This window comes from Notamacropus eugenii, chromosome 3, assembly GCF_028372415.1.
Source record: "Notamacropus eugenii isolate mMacEug1 chromosome 3, mMacEug1.pri_v2, whole genome shotgun sequence".
In the NCBI taxonomy this organism is placed as follows: domain Eukaryota; kingdom Metazoa; phylum Chordata; class Mammalia; order Diprotodontia; family Macropodidae; genus Notamacropus; species Notamacropus eugenii.
The window spans coordinates 439,796,084-439,817,276 of NC_092874.1; the positions used below are offsets into that span (position 1 = coordinate 439,796,084).

Sequence of the window (21,193 nt, forward strand, 5' to 3'; positions counted from 1 at the left end):
CATATAAAATAAGATGCCTTCAGGGGTGTAGAGCCAAAATGGTGGAATAAAAGCTGGGACTTACTACAGCTTTTCCCTCAAATACAGTCAAATACTTGAAAAAATGACTCTAAACAAATTCTGGAGCTGCAACACCCACAGAATGATAGAGTAAAGCAAATCCCCAGCCCAAAACAGCTTGGAAGATCCATGGGAAGCATGTATAGTGCAAGGCTGGGAGCAGAGCAGTCAAAAATGTGCCACACCAGCACAGACAGGACCTGAGAAGGCTTCTGGGGGACTGAATCACTTGCAATTGACGTGTTTTCCAGACTTCATGATCCCAAAACAGTGAGGACAAATTAGAAGTTCAGTGGAAAAAAACTGCCTGATCTGTGGGAGAAAGTAGAATGGTCTGGCTCCAGGCCAAGGATGAGGGAGGGAGCAGAGGAGCCCTGCAGCAGCAAGAGTAGCAGCAGCAGATGTTTCTGGAACTCTAGGCCCACAGATTGTGAGGGGATCAAGCTTCTGACAGTACAGCCCCCTACTCCCACTAGAAACAGAGAACTACCTTGAAAAACTCAAAAATCAAACAATTGACTCAGGAAATGAGCAAAACCTGGGAAATGAATCAAACTATAGAATCTTTGGTGACAAGGAAGCTCAAAGCATTCAAAGAGAAGGAGATAAAAAAGTCAAAACTCCTACATCCGAAGTCTCCAAGAAAAATATGAATTGGTCTCAGGTCAGGGAAGAGATTGAAAAGGATTTTAAAAATCAAGTAAAAGAAGTAGAGGAAAAGTTGGGAAGAGAAATGAGAGTGATGCAAGAAAATCATGACAATCGAGTCAACTGCTTGCTAAAGGGGCCCCAAAATATGCTGAAGAAAATAACACCTTAAAAATAGCCTAATTCAAATGTCAAGAAAGATCCAAAAAGCCAATGAGGAGAAAAATGCCTTTAAAAGCAGAATTGAGCAAATGGAAAAGGAGGTCCAAAAGCTTATTGAAAAAAATAATTTCTTAAAAATTATAATGGAGCAGATGGAAGCTAATGACTTTTTGAAAAATCCAGAAATTATAAAACAAGACCAAAACAATGAAAAAATAGTAGACAATATGAATATCTCACATCCAGTGAGAAATATCTCGCTGGAAAAACAACTGACTTGAAAAATGGATCCAGGAGAGACAATTTAAAATTATTGGACTACCTGAAAGCCATGATCAAAAAAAAAAAGGAACATAGACATCTTCTTTCAAGAAATTATCAAGGAAAACTGCCCTGATATTCTAAAACCAGAGGGTAAAAATAGATATTGAAAGAATCCATCAATCACCTCCTGTAAGAAATACCAAAAGGAAAACTCCTAGGCTTTTTGCAGCCAAATTTCAGAGCTCCCAGGTCAAGGAGAAAATGTTGCAAGAAGCTAGAAAGAAACAATTCAAGTACTGTGGAAGCACAATCAGGATAACCCAAGATCTATTAGCTTCTACATTAAGGGATCAGAGGACTTGGGATATGATATTACAAAGCTAAGATTCCAACCAACAATCACCCACTCAGAAAAAGGGAACATAATACTTCAAGGGAAAAAATAGACATTCGATGAAATACAGGACCTTCAAGCATTCTTGATGAAAAAGCCAGAGCTGAATTGACGATTTGACTTTTCAATACAAAATCAAGAGAAGTATGAAAAAGTAAACAGAAAAGAGAAATCATAAGGGAATTACTAACATTGAACTGTTTACATTTCCTCATGGAAAGATAATTGTAACTCTTGTGACTTTTCTCAGTATTAGGGTAGTTGGAAGGACTTTATATATACACAGACACACACACATACACAGAGGGTACAGGGAGAGTTAAATATGAAGGGATGATATCAAAAAAAGTTAAGGAGTGAAAAAGGAATATATTGGGAAAAGGAGAAGGGGAGAAAGAGAGTGGGGTAAATTGTCTCTCACATAATGGAAACAAGGAAAAACTTTTTCAATGGAGGAGAAGAGGGGGGAGGTGAGAAGGAAAGAGTGAACCTTACTCTCATCAGTTTTGGCTTAAGTAAGGAATAATGTGCACACTCAGTTTGGTATGAAAATCTGTCATCTTCTGCAAGAAAGTGGGGGGAAGGAGATAAGTGGGGTTTGGGGGATGATAGAAGATGGCAAATGGGAGGAGGTGGTAATTAGAAGTAAGTACCTTCGAAGAGTGACAGAGTCAAAAGAGGATAGAATAATTGGGGTACAGGACTATATAACTGACAGAATAATTGAGGGAAATACAGTTAGTTTTTCACAACATGAATCTTATGGAAATGTTTTGCATGACTACACATATATAACCTATATTGAATTGCTTGCTCTTTCGATGAGGATGGTGAGAAGGCAGGGAGAGAAATTGGAACTCAAAATTTTAAAAACAAATGTTAAAAATAGTTTTTACATGCAACTGAGAGATAAAACATACAGGCAATGGGGTATAGAAATCTATCTTGCCCTACAATAAAATATAGGGGAAGGGGATAAGAGAAGGTTGGGATGTGATAGAAGGGAGGGCAGATTGGGGGAAGGGTTAATCAAAATGCACTTTGTCTTCAGGTAGGCAGAGAGAGGAGATAGGGAGAAAATTTGAAACTCAAAGATTTGTGGAAGTGAATGCTGAAAACTAGAAATTAATTAATTAATTAAATATAATATGCCTTCAAGTTCTATCAATTTAAAATTCTATAAATTTATATTCAAGACTGCTTATTTTTTTAACTTTCCCTCCTTATTTCACCACTACTAACTTTGGGATTATACCTCTCATTCCAGAATGAGGAGAGGTCTTTGTTACATTTTTATGGATGAAACTGGCATGTTAACATCTTAATTATCACATACACCCCATCTATTGGGATTTTATTCAAATGTTTATTTCTGAAATATCTGCTTAACTGTTGAAATTCTACTCATTCCTTAAATGGCATCTATGCAAATGTCATTTCCTCCATAAAATTGTTTCCTCTACTCCCAGTCAGTAGTGAACTATCATTTTCTTTCACCTCCTGTACTAAAGAAAGAAAAAAATATTCCCTCTATATTCTTTGTTTTTAAGCCATGGCAGAAATATGAACACGTAGCAAACGATCTATGTAGGCAGGTCACTGAAAAATTCATTTTGTTCCATACCTTTTGGTATCATGATCTTTACTCTCAATCTGTCATTCTTACTTCTCTGCTCAATAACCTGTAATAGCTCCATGAATAGAAGGAGACATTCTGAGAACAGTTGAGTGCGTCAAAGAGACCTAAGTTTATGTTGTGGTTCTGGGCATTCTGAGAAAAATACCTTTTGTTCAAATTTAGCCGTGATACACACACACACACACACACACACACACACACACACACACACACACACACACATACACACACACATATGGAGATTCAAAAGAGAAATACAAGCAAATGAATGCATGGACCAAGAAACCAGAAACCTGTATTTTTATAGTCTGAGACTAAAGGAGAGAAAATTAGCCTTTGGGAAATGAGATTTCCTGAGGGGAAGGGTGCAGGGTCAGTGCTGAACTAACCACAGGAAGATTGTTATCAATTCCTGATATTATTCTGTGACATACCCTCTTGCCTGCCTTTGAACCTGGTAAGACAAAATTTTCAAAGGCATGAGTCAAGAGGAAATTTGAGAGTGGAGCCATTGTGTGTGTATCTCTGAATGTACTATTTACTTGTAGTTGGCCACCACACTCTCCTCCAAGAAACCTTTCGAACGAAACCCAGTTGGTCATGATATTTCCAATTCAGTCTTCATAAATTACTTTGTTTAGATTTCTTCTGCATTTGTGTCATGATTTATATAACAATTCAATGAACAAATAAAAGTATTGATCATCAGCTACTGTACTATATAATAATTTTACTCATAGGGATCAAAGACCTCATAGATTTGGAAGCTCCCTCTGACAATGCAAATTACATCCCATCTTTCCATTTGTGCCCATTGTAAGCAGCTCTTGACCTATAAAATTCAATTTGAATTTTTGTTTACATGGGAGGTTGGGAGTCCATATCAAAGATTATAGTTTCTTAAAAGCACTCCTCATTTCTCTGTGTGTCTGTAGGTATAATGGCAGTTTTGACATAGACTGTTTGGGAGAGGCAGCCAAGTATGTCAGGTTTCCCAGCTCTCTGTGACTATGTGGTAATCTAATGGAACCTAAAATACTATCACACCACTCAGAAAGTTGGGAAATGATAATGACTTGTGTCCCACATACAGCCTATTTGCATAAGTGTGTATTTATTACATCCACTTCGATGTCCCAGAGAAACATGAGTCACCTGGCATTGAGTTGTAGTGAGTTTGTATTGTCTCCCTCTTATAGAATCAGGCCAGTGCATCATCACGACCACCAAGGTTTCCAGGGTATTCTGAGGAGCTTGGGAAGTACCTCTTCTCTAATGCCATTATTTTGAGCTCCCACTGTCTGTATAACCATCATTTTTTAGGAACCTGTGACTGCTGACCTAGTCGTACACATTATTTAACATGGATTAATTTTTACAAAGAGATATTTGCTTGGAAGGTATAATAAAAACAAAGTACAAACATTTCCCCTAGATATTCATGGGCATAATCTCCTCTACACTTACTCTGCCTAAGGGGTTAGGAAGACTAGACAGGGAGGATATTAGCTTCATAACTTAGGTCAGTTCCTGCAGACTACTGGTCACATCAAGATTATATCCAGATGAAGCATGGCTTATTGGATGAGTCCTACATCTGGCCTCAGGACTTAACGTTACTCCTGAAGATAATTCTTTGTTCCTCAGGGCAGCGACGTGAAGCTGGCTTTGGTAGCCAGACATTAGAACGTTGGGATGCTTTAGATGGGTCAAATGAGAAAACATGTAAAATGATTCTGAATCTTAAAATAAACTATATCAATATTACCTATTATTATTAGTAGCAGAAGTAGTATAATTCCAAACAGAATTTAGTTAAACAAAACAAATGCCACATAAATAAAGCAAGAAGTTGTAAGCTGCTGATTCTCAGGGGAGGAAAAGAAATAAAGAGCTCAAAGGTAAATGGATCTGATGACTAACTAAGTGATACAAATTCCATTTAGTCAGGTCAGGAACAATGACCCCTAATGACTCTAAAGAGAATTCTCTGTTAGATATATGTATATGTGTGTGTGTGTGTGTGTGTGTGTGTGTGTGTGTGTGTGTGTGTGTGTGTGTGTGTGTGTGTATATATATACACGATGAAATTTAAACTTGCAAACATTAAAGTTACCACCCTATTCACTAAGGAATATATCAGCCCTGGCCTCCTTCCAGATTCCAGCTGGGCATTCAGTCTGACTGCCAATGATACCCTTTCAGGTGCAGTGCAGTATATGATCTTCCCTCTTTGAAAATGAAAATACATCACTTGGGCAAAACTTCCTACAGAACGTCATTTAAGTGGGTAAATTCAGGTTTTTGCAAGATTAGGATATTACCACGTTTGGTCTTTGTTCAAGTGTTAGCTTTTTAGCAGCTGGAAAAGAACTAGAATAAAAACCACTCCATACCCTCTCATGCAAACGTTTCATACCAAAAAACAGAATATAATTGGGGTGGAGTGATGAGGATTCCCCACCTCCTGCAGGGTGTCAACTCTTAGAGAGCACCAGTATTGGTGGCACTGAGCAGTTACTAACTGGGCATTAAACAGTTCTTTGAATTGATAGTTTGTTGGATTGATACCACTTCAAAAATATATTAGAGTACACTCCTCAGCTCTAGTAACCATAATTCAGGTGAACTTCTCCCTGCCTTTTCTCACTCTCGATGATCATTGCTTGGCAGCTACATTCTTGGCCCTTATCCCCTACAGTTCTGTGGCCCCCACCCTCCAAAGCAACTGCCTTTTCTTCAGAAGCATAGAAACCTCATGGTATCCCAGGTTTTACTTCCATTCTGTGTCAACTCCCATTCTCACATCCCCCTCAAAAGTAAACTCATTTTAGCTCCTTTTCCCTGTTCCTCTTTCCTAAGGTACAAAAGCTTCTAACTATAATTCTGCAGAAGCATTAGGAGAGCCCCTGTTCTATGCCCCCCTCAAAAGTATCACACTGTCCATGATATCAAAATAAGACCATTGCCACTTGGAACTCCAATATTAAACTCCAGTTAGTTCCAATTATGTCTTTATGTCAGTTAGATGAATCCCACATCAGTCAGCAAGTGAATGTCCATATCTTTGAATATGTCTGGAGACATTAACTTGATAGATTTGCATAATAGAAAAAAAGTGGTTTACAGTATTGGGGGCACTGAGCAGTTACTAACTGGGCATTGAACAGTTCTTTGAATTGACAGTTTATTGGATTACTATCACTTCAAAAACATAGCATGATTAATCAGTCTAATCAAAATTATTAAAATGGTTTGTGTATATCCATGGAAAAGATGGTGTCTATCCCATGGTCCTTTAAAGTATTACATGTCTTAGAAGCCTGTATATTTCCTCAGAAACTTATGGCAGAGTTTGAATGGAAGTTAAGGATTTGAAATAAACAGAAATAATTATAAAAAAGTAGAGGGTGCTGAGAAAGGCAGAGATCTGGGGAAGTAATAGCAGGTACAATATGAACTTCGTATTCTGTTTGTCTGATTATACTCTCCCTGTTTTCCAGGCCTACATTTGCCCAGGAGTATTCTTTGTGATTCTGTAGAATCAACAGGAAATTCCTAGAGTAGACAGGAAGATAGAAAGGTACCAGGAGAGGACTTTCCACCAAAGATACATGTGAGGGAGTGGATAAAGGCAGCAGAGTCTATGATCAAGATGGCCAGAGTTCAAGTCCTGCCCTAGACATTTCATAATTTTATGTCACTGAACAAACTGTTTAAGCTGTACATGCCTCAGGAAACTCTCTAGGAGTTATTTCGCTAAGCCAGGGATAAGTTGCAATCTGTACTATTATCCTATTTTCAGTAAATTTAACTTGTTTTATTTTGATGTCAAATAATTCATACTGACTCAGTCAGGGGAAATTTAGTAGAAATGGGCTCTTGTGAGCTGAAGATTGAGATAGGTGATCACTCATTGAATATCACGGACTTAGGGGAATCCAAAAAAGAAAACCATTAGGGGCACAGGATGCTGCATGTATATAAATGATACTCAAGTGGTTGAAAGTTCTTAGGAAGTGGAGTTTTGCTCACTAAACTGCCAGGGTTAATGTGCTATCTGGTAAGATTCCTATTTTCAAGGCTCATCTTTCAATTGAACAGTCTTATTCTGGGTTGAAATATAGAACAAGTTCTCAGCCCCAGAGAATTTCATTTTTGTTTATCATCTGTTTCTAAGTCAGATGAAGGCCAAGCAAAAAGAAATCAAAGGTTACATTTCACATATTAAAACCCATACTTTGAAAACCAGAAATAACAACTCCAGCAAGTTAACAGCCAATAAAGAGCCTCAAATCTAGAAGAAATCTTTTTCAAAACAACCAGGAAGCATAACCTTCCCTCTGCTTAAGGATAATTGGCAGATCCCCTGAGGTTTCTTTTCTCTTCAGATTATAGAGACTTTGGTAAGCATCATTGCCAATAATTAATGAGATGTGCCCTTGTTCTTTTAATTACTGCACAGGGTACAGAGCACACTGTATCTAGTGATACAAAAAGAGTGGAGAAAAGATCATCTAAAGTAGAAAGATTACATGAGGTCATGAGAGTTGATGTGCCACCTCAATAGTTTGAAGAAAACTTCTTGTCGATCCTGGAGCAAAAAATTTCTGTCTTTAAAGCTATGGGGTTGGCCTGAAATATATGGGTTTTCTGAATAATTAATCTTAAGATCCAACAGAAAAGGCCTTGAGCTGGGATTTAATTCTGCCCATTTAGTAGGGTATCGCAAAAACATAAAGCAAGAAATAAAATAGTGTACTGTATTATCAGAAAATGGAAGTAGCTGCTGTTTCTTGACGGCTATGACAATGTCATGCAGTCTGAGGCAGGTCCTTAAAAATGCAAATGCTTCAAATACAACTTAAGCAGCAGATTATTAAGAACTACACTAACCAGATCGAGAAAATCTCAGCACCAGAAAGTTAGTTGCCAGGTGTGTGTTTGTCCTTCATTGCCGAAGAAGACCATGCCATCAGAGAAATAATGACATGACTTACACTTGACTTTGTTTTGAGTGGGGGAGGGCTGTGCAGGTCACCAGCCTCACTTCTCCTCCAGAGCCATCTGAATCCAGTGACCAGATATTCATCAGGATGATTGGAGATGACCCAGGATGAGGCAGTTTGGGTTAAGTGACTTGCCCAAGGTCACACAGCTAGCGAGTGTTAAGTGTCTAAGGTGAGATTTGAACTCAGATCCTCCTGACTCCTGCACTGGTGCTCTGTCTACTGCACCACCTAGCTGCCCCTAGAAACTCATGAAAGTGTCAAGGTATGTAGGTATTGTGATATATACCAGTGAGGGATATGCTCAAATATGGATCCTTGATGTTTTGAAAAGTGGAACCCCACATTTGCAGTGTGGGAAACTGGCTGAACAGTCATGACAGGAAATGAGGAGAGAGATGCAACAATGGGGGAGGGATGCTGCATGTAGGATTGTGATTATAGATGAATGCTAGTACACACAGTGGCACTCATAAGTTTCTCCTTGATGATGCTCACACACCCGATTTACTTTCTCTGCTCTGTGATATCTAGCTACAATCAGACAAAGTTAGAAATGTTCTCCCAAGTTTAGGAAACTGAGATGAAGGATAATACCTCTTAGAAAGTCTCCTGTCCACACATACATAGAGACAGAGTGCACAGAGTGAATTGAAGAGGATGGGATCATATCTTAAAAAAAAAAAAATGAAATCAAGCAGTGAGAGAGAAATATTGGGAGGAGAAAGGGAGAAATTGAATGGGGCAAATTATCTCTCATAAAAGAGGCAAGCAAAAGGCTTATTAGTGGAGGGATAAAGAGGGGACGCGAGAGAAAAACATGAGGTCTACTCTCATCACATTCCACTAAAGGAAAGAATAAAATGCACACTCATTTTGATAGGAAAACCTATCTCACAATACAGGAGAGCGGGGGACAAGGGCACAAGCAGGGTGGGGGGGAGGATAGAGGGGAGGGCATGGGGCGGAGAATGCAATACGAGGTCGACACTCATGGGGAGGGAAAGGATCATAAGAGAATAGAAGTAATGGGGGACAGGATAGGAGGGAGGGAAATATAGTTAGTCCTATACAACACAACTAGTTTGGAAATCATTTGCAAAACTACACAGATTTGGCCTATATTGAATTGCTTGTCTTCCAAAAGGAAGGAGTGGAGAGGGAGGGAGCTAAAGAAGTTGAAACTCAAAGTGTTAGGATCAACTGTAATGTTCTTACCACTAGGAAATAAGAAATACAGGTTAAGGGGTAAAGAAAGCTATCTGGCCCTACAGGACAAAAGAGAAGATGGAGACAAGGGCAGAGAGGGAGGATAGAAGAGAGAGTAGATTGGTCATAGGGGCAATTAGAATGCTTGGGTTTGGGGGAGGAGGGGATAAAAGGGGAGAAAATTTGTAACACAAAATTTTGTGAAAATAAATGTTAAAAGTTAAATAAAAAAAAAAAAAGAAAGTCTCCTGTCTCTTCAAGAATCCACTCAGATCCTGAGTCCATTTCCTGTCTCATGATAAGTTTCTTTAGGATTTTGTTACTTTAGGTTGATGACTAGATCTACTGAAAGTCTGATTTGAAGTAAGTCCTGTGGAAAATGTTGTTTAAATTTCTTTGAACAGTTACAGATGTCAGATATAAGGAATTAAATAATCTTAAATTTTACATTTCCTAGAACTTTTTTGGAAAATTTATCCTATAGCTGGGGGAAATTCCAAGATCTTGGAGTGTAGTGATCTTTCAACTGCTTAACAGATATTTTATTTTTATGCATTATCCACTTATAATAATGTACAATTTATTTGCCTATGAATTGTATGCCAAAAAAAATATTGCTTACAGTACCTAAGCACATGTGTCTCCTGTGGAGAGCCAACAACACTTGAGCATTCTCATTCAAATACAGCGAGCCAAAAGAAGACAAATGTAAACCAGCAGGCAAGAGCTCTGAGCTAAGTTCCAAAGAGATATTTTTTTTAAACCACACATCCTATGATAACTAATGAGTGCTTGTCTCCTCTAGAAGGTACATCAGAAGTATAGAAGAATCTAACAAGCACAGGGAAATCAAAACTCCTAAGTACCTCCAAACAGCATGGCATGCACTCACCAATTAGGTTAAAATGGATCTCCCCACAAGTAGATTTATTTTCATGAACAAGATAGGGTTAATGACTATAAATGACCCTAGCACATTAATGAGGAATTAGAAAGGTAATAGGATCAAGTATTACTTCATTAATTTAATTATCTTTTAAACATTAATTAAGCATGATAAAACCTATTCTCTACTCGATTTAAGTCTGAACAGTATACACAAAAAAGTTCATTCACAGAATTTTAGGCCCCTAAGTCAATTTGCTAGATGACAGACAATGGCTTATAATGAATCCCAGGTTTCTCACAAGCAGCATATAATGTCCTACTGTGGTATGAGCTTGCAGTCATAACTGAAATTGAGCAAGGTACTCTAGAGGTAGGCCATTATAGCACAAATGTCAGGACAGAATATTAATCCAACCAGTTACCTAAACTCAGGGAAGAAGAGTAAGATTTTCTTGGGTTTTTTTGTTCTGATACAAGACTACATAGTTCATTTTTAAAAGTTTAATTAATTTATTTGGTTTCACTTTCCAACAATCAATTCCACAAGTCTTAAATTTTCTCCCCCTCCTTCTTCCCTCCCTCCCCAAAATGGCATGCAATCTTATATGGGTTCTACACATACATTCTTATTAAACAAATTTTCACATTAGTCATGTTGCATAGAAGACTTAAAATGAATGGGGAAAACCATGAGAAAAACCAAAAAAAAACAAAAAACAAAAAACAAAACATAATAGTCTGCTTCATTCTGAGCTCTGATTCCATAGTCTTTCTCTGGATGTGGATGGCATTTTGCCTCAAGAGTCCTTAAAGAATGTTTTAGGTCCTTGCATATATATCTGTGAAGGGCTAAGTCTATCAGAAACAGTCCTCACACACTGTGGCTGTTACAGTGTATAATGTTTTCCTGGTTCTGCTCTTTTCACTCAGCATCAGTTCATATAAGTCTTTCCAAGTTTTTCTGAAGTCTGACTGCTTGTCATTTCTTATAGCACAACAGTATTCCACTGCATTTATATACCACAACTTGTTTAGCCATTCCCTAATTGATGGACATTTCCTTGATTTCTAGTTTTTGACCACCACAAAAAGAGCTGCTATAAATATTTTTGTACATGTGGGACCTTTTCCATTTTTAATGATCTCTTTGGCATATAGTCTCAGAAGTGATATTACTGGGTCCAAGGGTAAGTACATTTTGGTATCCCTTTGGGCATAGTTCCAAATTGTTCTCCAGAATGGTTGAATCAGCTCACAGCTCCACCAACAATGAATTAGCGGGCCAACTTTCCCACATCTTCTCCAACATTTATCATCTTCCTGTTGTGTCATGTTAGTCAATCTGATAGGCGTGATGTGGTACTTCAGAGTTGTTTTGATTTACGTGTCTCTAATCAATACTGAGTTAGAGCACTTTTTTCATATGATTGTAGATAGCTTTAATTTCTTACTCTGGAAACTACCTGTTCATCGCCTTTGACCATTTATCAATTGGAGAATGACTTGTATCTTTGTAAATTTGACTCAGTTCTCTATATACGTTACAGATGAGCCCTTTATCACAAATACTAGTTATAAAATTTCTTTCCAGGTTTTCTGCTTCCTTACTAATCTTGGTTGCATTGCATTTGTGCAAAATCTTTTCAATTTAATGTAATCAAAATTATCCTTTTTGCACTTCATAATGTTCTCTATCTCTTGTTTGATCATAAATTTCTCCATTTTCTATACGTCTGACAATTACACTATTCCTTGTTCCCCTGATTTGTTTATAGTATCAGCTTTTATACTTAGATCATGTACTCATTTAGACTTCATTATTGCGTATGGCTTGTCAGGCATTGGTCTATGTCCAGTTTCCACAACACTATTATGCAGTTTTCCCAAAAGTTTTTGTCCATAGTCCTTTTTCTTGATATGTAGTACAATCTGAAGTCAGGTTTTCTGTTTGTATTTCCATAGGGAGATACTTTGGTGTTAATGAACCTAGTGCCATACTCCACTATTCCTACAAACTTTGGGTCCAAATGTGGTTCCATGGACATTAATTCTGAGAATATATCCTTAGAGAAATTACAACAATCCTATTATTTTCTTCAGTCTATTTTTTTCAAGTTTCACCTATAAAATTTTTGTATTCTCCCTTTACTTGTTTTCATATCAATTTTTCTCCAGAATCATCTTCTACTCTTTTATTTTCATTAAGAATATTCTACCACATTCCTTTTAGTGTACCATGAATAAGTGCATACTCTAGATTAGTTGTGGTTTTGATTGCTACAATAAGCACAATAAGCATTTATTAAGCATCTACCCTGTTGCAGGTACTGTGCTAAGCACTAATATATAAAGGCTATAGTATGGAACACTTCTTTAAAGTTATAAAGTTGATCCTTTCTGAAAATTCTGAGTTTTTTTGGTCTCTATGTGGTGTACGTTACATCACTTCTGCTTTTGTAACAGATGGCAAAAATTAATGCTTCAACCTTTAGATATTTTTCACTTTGAACAATTGATATCACCTTTGAATGTTGAAGATTGGATTAAAGCAGTTGTAATTTCCCATTGTATCTTCATATATTTTTCCTTTCTTCTACTTAAATATCGATTCTGAACCTTTTTTTATTAGGTGATGACCTAATTGTACACAAGCAGATAATTCAGAAATGGCTTTGTCTTTATTTTTTTCCTTATTTGTTAATATATAATCTTTTCTGTGATGCTATTCAGGAACTGTTATTTGTAGTACCTTGTGATTTTCTTCCTAAAGAAGTTTTTGATTATAAAGAGTCAGAAGGATTCCTGGTAATAAAAGCTATGGTTTCTTCTTTTTATTAATTCATAATTCTCAATTATATTTCCAATATACTTTTCATGATTTTGTGCTCATGATTCACTTTCTATCAACTATAAACTGATTTATTTTGAAGAATCTTCTCAAGTTCATAACATTTCTGGCCTCTTAAACACATGTTGGCCCATATACTTCCGTTTTTTTCATGAAAGGATTTTTATTGTGCTCATTAAAATTAAATATCTAAATACATGATGAGCAATCACCCCTTCTCCAGAAATGAAATTATTTGTTTCCTCTAGATATTAGATAAAGCCACCTCTGCCTTCTCCTTTATTTGCTTTCCCAATAGCAATCTATGAACCACTTTTCTACAACTTTCTTATGTCCCTTAAATTCATGTAAAACAAGCATGTGGGTATTGATGCCGTTTGCCTCCTCCAGTATTGTATCAACAACTTCTTAATTCAACAATGATACAAAAGTTAGCATCCTAATGAATGTTTCAATGTGTCCTGACAGTCTAAAAATGAAGATCTTTATGCACTCCTTTTCTCCCACTGTATCACCTGTGACCTCTGTAACAAATTTGGAAATGGCTAGCAAGGTGGAAAGTTCATTGTAGATTTTTTTCAGAATCAGCAACATGATTTATTATGATCCGTTTAGAGAAACTTACCACACCCAAAAAAGCAAAATCAATACTATTTATTAAAAACTCTCAAATGTTCAAATTGTTCTGTCCAGTTTACTAAAATATTTCTATAACATGATTGGAATACGTCTTTGAAAGTTTCATTTTCAATTCAAATGGCTTGGACATCTTGAAAAGCAAAACCTGAAAAATGATTATACCCTGTTTTTCTTGCTAAACCTCTTGCAAATATTTTTTAAAAGAGCATTTTTAAGACTTGACAGTTGAGCAAAGTACACATAATTTATACATTTTACAAAGCATTAGATTTTCCTTTAAATCTGCAGTTTACAATATTGGTAGATAAGAATATTCACATAAACAATTAAAAAGGGCATATTTCAGAACCTAGTAAGTACTGAAAATCTATACCAATAAAATGTTGATTAAAAAAATCAAACTTCCATTAATGTACTGTCTCAAGTTGCAAACTTTGTAGATAACTGCTTTCTGGGAATTTCAAATTGTTGAAAATTCACTTTCTGTTGATCAGGTACCACTGTTAATGTTAATTCCAATAAAAATTCCAGTTGTGCCAGGAACTTGCTTGAAGTCCTCTTGTTTTCATAATGTACTATCACCAGTATCTGGGAAATAAAATTTTTAGTCTTTGTGTGGCCACTCCTAGTTTTTAAAGTTTCATTTTTGACCTTTTAGTTTATAAACTTCCATACAAAAAGAAAATCTATTTGGTTTTTAGGTGAGTCCAAAAAATTTACCTTCATTTTAGACATTTTTATGGGAGTAGAGATCTTTCAAAGTTTCTAGTTCTTCTATTAAAGTTTTATTTTGATTTTCCAAGACTGTAACTCGATTTTCCAGACACTTAACATATTCTTTTATCTTTCTATGGCATTCTCCAGCAGTTTCTCTATTTTTCATCAATCTTATTTCTCTTTTCAATTATGGATCATCTGTTTTGGTTGTCTGAGATGTTATAGTGACTGGAGATGTCATCACTACTGCCTGTGAAAGGTTAGTATTTGCTGGTGTGGCACAAATCTGATAAGATTGCATATTTCCTGATGCAGTCTGTACAACCACTTGGTTGTTAGGGACAAGAATCTGCTGTCCATCAGACGTCTGTGCATACTGAAGAATTGTTGTTCCTTGCTGAGTATTGCCGCATTTGTCATTATTAATGTCTGCAACCCCTGTACTACATCTGTGCCTGGACTGGCTACTTGTAATGTTCCATTTGGGACAATGGAATGTATTGTCCAGTGCTAGTCTGGTAGATAGGAGTTGGGACAGACATAGATTTGACTGTTGAAACTCCAGGGTTTTCTATGTCTCCCTTTCTGTCTCTGGTATCTTCTGATGAAAGATCATTTAAGATTTTTTTGTAAGATGGGTGCATTGCTAAAATCCCCTGAGCTTTCTGTGAAGAGCCTATGCTATCAGATGAATCCTGAGAATCTTCATTATCTGATCAGGATGATACCTGCACTGTCTGTACTTTCAGGGAATGGATTACTGAAGATAATTTTTCCTCTCCACGGAAAGGCAAAAAATTTATATGACCTGAAGAGAAACCAGAGTATGATTTTTCTTTTATTTTAAGGTTTGTCAAAGTCACAGAATTCATCATCCACCTTTATGTGACAAAACTCTTGTCGATGAGCTTCTCCATCCTTTAGATGATCCAAAAGTAGCAGATCCCTTCTCTGATACCATGGATGGTATCAAAATCTTTCAAACTGAGTAGAAAGTGTCAAAGATTGTGGCCTATTAACTTAGTATTCAAGAACCCAAGATCATCTATAGACCATTATTAGGCTTTTAAATAGAACATTTTTGGAAGAATGATAATGATCCATAAGTTGGGGCTGAAGTTATTTACAGAGAGTCTCAATACCCCCATCTGCCCATAAGAAAAATAAAGAACTCTGGGAGAGGAGTAAAGTATGACATACCTGGCCTTCTGGGATTAGGGGTCTTGGTAATTGGATGGTGTTACATAATGATCAACATCATCAATCATTAATATGTAAATATACACCTCTGAGTCAGTGGAGTTACCTTGCAATTATCATGTGTTGTCATGTGGTATATTCCAACCCAGTCCATTAAGACACCTTGATTAGTAGAGGAAGCTAGCCCTTATGTAATAGACTCCCATGTCATTAAGCTTGGATTCAATGAAGTCACATCAGAGGAATCAATATTACCAGTTGCTATATTATAAACTGGATTGTAATGAACCTCATTATAATCATTGTGTAAAAAGACGTTCTTTAAGAGGGAAAGTATGGTATAATAGCTAGAGTTCTGACTTTAGGCAGGAAGACCTAGATCTGAATTTCACCTCTGTTGCTTACCATGTATGTGACCATAGGCTTAACCCTGCAATTTAGTTTCCTCATCTATAACATGTGGGAAATAATACCTGTAATACTTAGCTCATAAGTTTGTAGTAAGGCTATAATGAGATAATGTGTGTAAAGTTTTCTGAAAACCTTATTAAAGTGCTCTATGAATATGTTAGTATCATGCTATTATTATTGCACTGCTCCCCAAATCCTGCAAGTTAGGTAGTATAAATATCGTTATCTCCATTTTTCAGTAAGGAATTGAGCCTCTGAAAGAATCTGATGCAGGATTTGAAAGCTAGTTGTATATTCCTTAGCTAATAGAAGTTAGGTAAGCTTAGAATTAGCTGAATTGCTGGGGGCAAAGAATTACTCACATAGTATTAAATGTAAACTTAGAAATATTTCTCCAGAGGAGTACCATAGGATCTATATTGACTGTGTGTTAACATTTTTATCAGCGATTTGGAGGGTAGCATAGATACAAGCTTCTCAGGCTTATAGATGACACATAGCCAGAAAATGTGGCTAACACATTGAATGACAGTCAGCATCCAAATACATTTGCATCATTTAGAACATTTGGGAACCTATAAGAAAGAACTGAATCAAGTGAATAAAAGACCAATTTTGAATTTACATAATAGGGAAGGGATAGCTAGATTGCAGATCATAAAAAAAAGATTTAGAGATTTTAGAGCTCTACTTCCAGGACCAAGTATAAAATAGGTTTTTTGACTTTTAAAGCTGTTCATAACCTGTTCCCCTCTAGCTTTTGTGTTATGCTCTAAGTATTTTGTGATCCCAATGACAATGGACCTACTCTTCCGTCCAAACAACACTCTATTTCCCAAGTCTAGTCATTTTCACTGGCTGTCACCCATCCTGGGACATTTTATGTCCCCTTTATTGTTCTTGCCATCTCCCTACATATTATCTTTCATTTACTTTGAGTGTTTTATTTACACATAGTTGTTTGTGTGTTGTTTTCAGCTTATTCTGCGAGCTCCTTGAAAGAAGAAACTATTTTTCTTTTGTCTTTCATTGTATTCCCAGAGCTTGGTAAACAGTAGCCAACAGATGGTTCTTGCCTTGACTTGACTCAAAGCTCAATATATTTGATATGGCAGTCAAATAATTAGTATAATCTACAGCACTATTAAGAGAGGCATAATTTCCTGAACTAGGGAGGTATTGACCTTGACATCATTGGTCAAAACACAACTGGAATTGTTCAGTAAGTTCTTTCAGCCACACTTTGGAATGGACACTTAGAAGCCAAGAAAGTATCATGAGACAGGCAATCATGATGGGAAAGGCCTAGGGCTAGTTAATGACATGTGAGCATCACTTGAAGGAATTGGGAATAGTAAACCAAAAGAAGAGAAAATTTAGAAGAGAACACAACAAAAATTCTTTCTACAACCTAAATGGTAAGTGTTTATCTCAATCAAATGTCCTCCCCTGGGAGTCCAAAAATGGGTTTTATGATAAATTTTTTACACCTGTATTAAAATATATTTAGTTTTCTTTGTAATCTTTTGTATTTTATTCTATGCATTTAGACATTCTGAGAAGGGGTTCACAGATTTCAGCAAACTGCTAAAGGGATCTATGATTTCTCCCCCCAAAAAAGGTTAAGGACCTTTGATTCTCAATCCAGCATTTTTAGTTACATTGTGCAGATATTTCTTCCTTAAGTGCTGACTAGACTCAATGGTTGCTTTTGAACTCTGCGATTCTGTGATTCTGAAAGTATAGTATTTACAGTCTGCTATTTCACAATACCTTACCCAGGTTGAAGAATGACTTTATCACAAATTGTAGAGCAATTATGAAGAAAAAACATAAATTGAATGACGCTCACTCACAATCTTTATTTTTAAAGATATTTTTCAGGGTTTTAACTGTCTTTTTTTGCTCTGAGCTTGAGCAAACATAAATGTTTCTGTATATAAAAATGGAAAAAAGATACATATGAAGGTATGCACCTATTACATCCAACTTTTGATGTTTTTCAAAAGTATATACCAAATTCAATGATTTAATTCCAGATCTCTCCTGGTGGTTTATGTTTCTCCTTTGTACTTCCTTCAGTTGTCTCCTGTGTATTGTTTTAAAATGTTAAATCAACTATTATTTGTAAGAGTGAAAGAGTGATGTCAAGTGAAAGCTAAAAATCAAGGCAGCAAAGTGTAGCTTTCATGACCAAGGTGACTAGATCATCTAAGAGGGGATGGTTTATACCTCTCAGCTACCTCATATTGAAGGGATCAGGATCAGATATGAAAGTGGAGAATACTGATCAGTATATCAAGGTGAATACCCGCGTTTGGTTTGTCATTGCCTGAAACTCTTGTTCTATAAGGATGAGTTGGTTATGAAAAGTCATCAGAAATCTCTCCTAATGGCAATATACTGAATTTAAAAAAAAAAACAGCTATCATCAATCTGATCCAGATTTCAAGTTCAGGTCCTGTATGAAGACCCCAGATTTCCTGAATCTGTATAATGGCCATTAAGGCTGCATAAATGTCATATGTTGGTTGAAAACTGATTAGCAGCATTTATACTCCTTATTTGTATTGAGCTTTACATTTCCTAGAACTTCTTGTTTTGCAGAGGCCTTAGTACTGTCAAGTAGATGCCTGGGTCTGAGAGGTGGTAAAGGCACATGTCTGTACATCTAATACTTCATTATGTATTTTTATTGTCATATATATTGTTATTGCTTTTATTAGATCATTGCTGAAAGCAAAATACTGTATGCAGAATCCAAGAACATTTACCTGTTTTTCTATGAGGAGCCAAGTGCAGTGCGGAAAGGTCAAATGACTTGGATTTAGTGAAATACTTTAAGTTCAGAAAAGAGGTTGGGTAACAAGAGGTGAAAATTCAAAACAATTTTCTTTTGGATAAAATCTATAATGATCTCTATCTCCAAATAATGAATCAGTATGCCTGCCTAGAGACAGACAAATTTAAGGATAAAAGATTATCAACTTTTTGAGAAACATAGAAAGTCTGCCACATCTCCAGCTACTTTGAACAACATGGTGGAACACACACCATAAATCCTCCAAACAACATGGTGGAACAGCATGCCTAGAGTGTTAATGACACTTGCCCAGCTATGATTCTTCCTACTGAAAAGAATCAGGTTAGTGGCTAACACTGACACCTTGTGATTGAATTTGAAAAGTAGACAATAATCACAAAACCTTTAAAACAAAAAAAGAAAACGTTATATTACGTAGCAGTGTTGTCCAACTCAAATGGACGTGTGTTCCTGAGGGGCCTATATTGACTTAAAAAACTACACGATGTGATCTTTATTGTATTGTATTTTGATTTGTTTTTGTAAACATTTCTCAGTTACATTTTAATCAGTTTCAGGTCACTCTCTAGGGTTTTACAGACACAAGGTGTGAGTCTGACACTTAAATTTTAGACAATATATCAGTTTTAAGGTTGGTGGCATTAAAAGTGTTTCAAAACTCTTGAATCTACTACTTTCTTATCATGTAGATATTATTTACCTTCACAGTGGATTCCAATTTCCCTGACCTGAAGACTTTAGGAAGCAAAGTTTAGTTCTGTGTTTATTATTGCCATTCTTTCCATATGTCATTGCTAAATTTTTCATTATTTCCAAGTGAACATGTGTTCACTTTACTGGTGGAGTCTCATTTTCTCCTTAAAAAAAATTATGTTATGTCAGTGTAGAAAATGTGCTTAGGTTCCACATCCAAAGTTATGTTGCCACAGAAACAATAACTCTTCAATAATGCCAAAGGCTTCCCATATTCAGCTAAAAATGGGAATCCCCCTTTGAACTTCCCACAGCAATGTAGTTGATGGTTTGAATCTAGCAATTGGATACAACAAATGCTCTTCTTTTTGTAGAAATGCTTTTCATGGCACTGCACAGGAAATGGTGCATCCCAAGGTTTATTAGGGTAATGGTCATTGGGAGTGATAATCGATTTAGAATCAGACAGATATTGTGAAACACATTTTCTGGGCCTAATCACTGACAATAGACTAGACAGTTTCAGTTTCATCTCTCTCCCCTCTCTAGCAAATTTTATACCCACTGTTAAAGAAAGGTATGAAACAAGGGAAAGGTGGTAAATAAAACAGGTAGAAATATAGTTTGTTTTGTTTGTTTGTTCTATAATCTTCTTCCTTTCCTCCTATCTGCCCTCCTAGAGCCAGCTCTAGGCAAAATGAAATAAGTAAAATATATCTCTGACATCCTCTCTCCTGACCTTTTAGCTGTTCCTCCTCTCTTTTTGGTGCTCTGGATTCTTGATGTTAAATGCTTCAAGTTCCCAAAGTGGCACATATCCATACCCCTTCCCGAGACTATTAAGTAACCCAATCATGGACCTCTGTTTCCCTATCTAAGTTCCATGACTCATTACTAAAAAGATTTTCTCATTTTTTCTACAACAGGAGGGATCTGATTTTTTAGGATGGATCTCACATTTAGTCAGTTGATAATTATATATTAAAAGTTATTATGAGCCCTATATTGTTCTAAGTCATGCAAATACAAATACAAGCAGAAAGAAAATGCAGTCTTTGCCTTCAAAAAGCTTCTATCCTAATAGAGGAAGGAAACATAAGATGAAGCTGAAAAAAGAAAGGATGGAGAGGGTATGGTAGAGAAAGTTCTGAGGTCAGATGGGAAAGAAATGAAGAAGTGCTTGTCTTGAGAGATCTCCTTAAATGGACATTCTGTGAGAAACCCTCCAATCAAAAGGAGTGGCTACAATGTCAGAGGGTACTTTAAGAGTGTGAATCCCAGGGTGGGAGTAAGCTTCTAGAATGAAGAGGTTTCTGAAGCATAGTAGAGGAAGCCCAGAGTGTAGCTAGTAGAGGCATACCTGTTATGTGTCTTTTACTAAATCTAACCATATATTGTTGTTTGCCATTAATTATTATCTCAGGAGGCCAAATCCCTCTCAAGTCAAGTCCTTGTGAACTGCACTTTCTCACTTCTATGGATTTATCCATCATGTTTCTGAACTGCTTACCTTTTCTCCTCCCCCAACTTTTCAGATTCCTTTTATATATTTTCTTCTACCATTAGAATGTAAGCTCTTTGAGAGGAG

The 21,193-nt window shown here is 36.4% G+C and overlaps 1 pseudogene; it reads right to left on the reverse strand.

The window, feature by feature from the left end:
* Nucleotides 1-14,487: 14,487 nt before the first annotated feature.
* LOC140531756 (cyclic AMP-dependent transcription factor ATF-1 pseudogene) lies at nucleotides 14,488-15,187 on the reverse strand (annotated as a pseudogene).
* Between the last annotated feature and the right edge of the window lie 6,006 nt (nucleotides 15,188-21,193).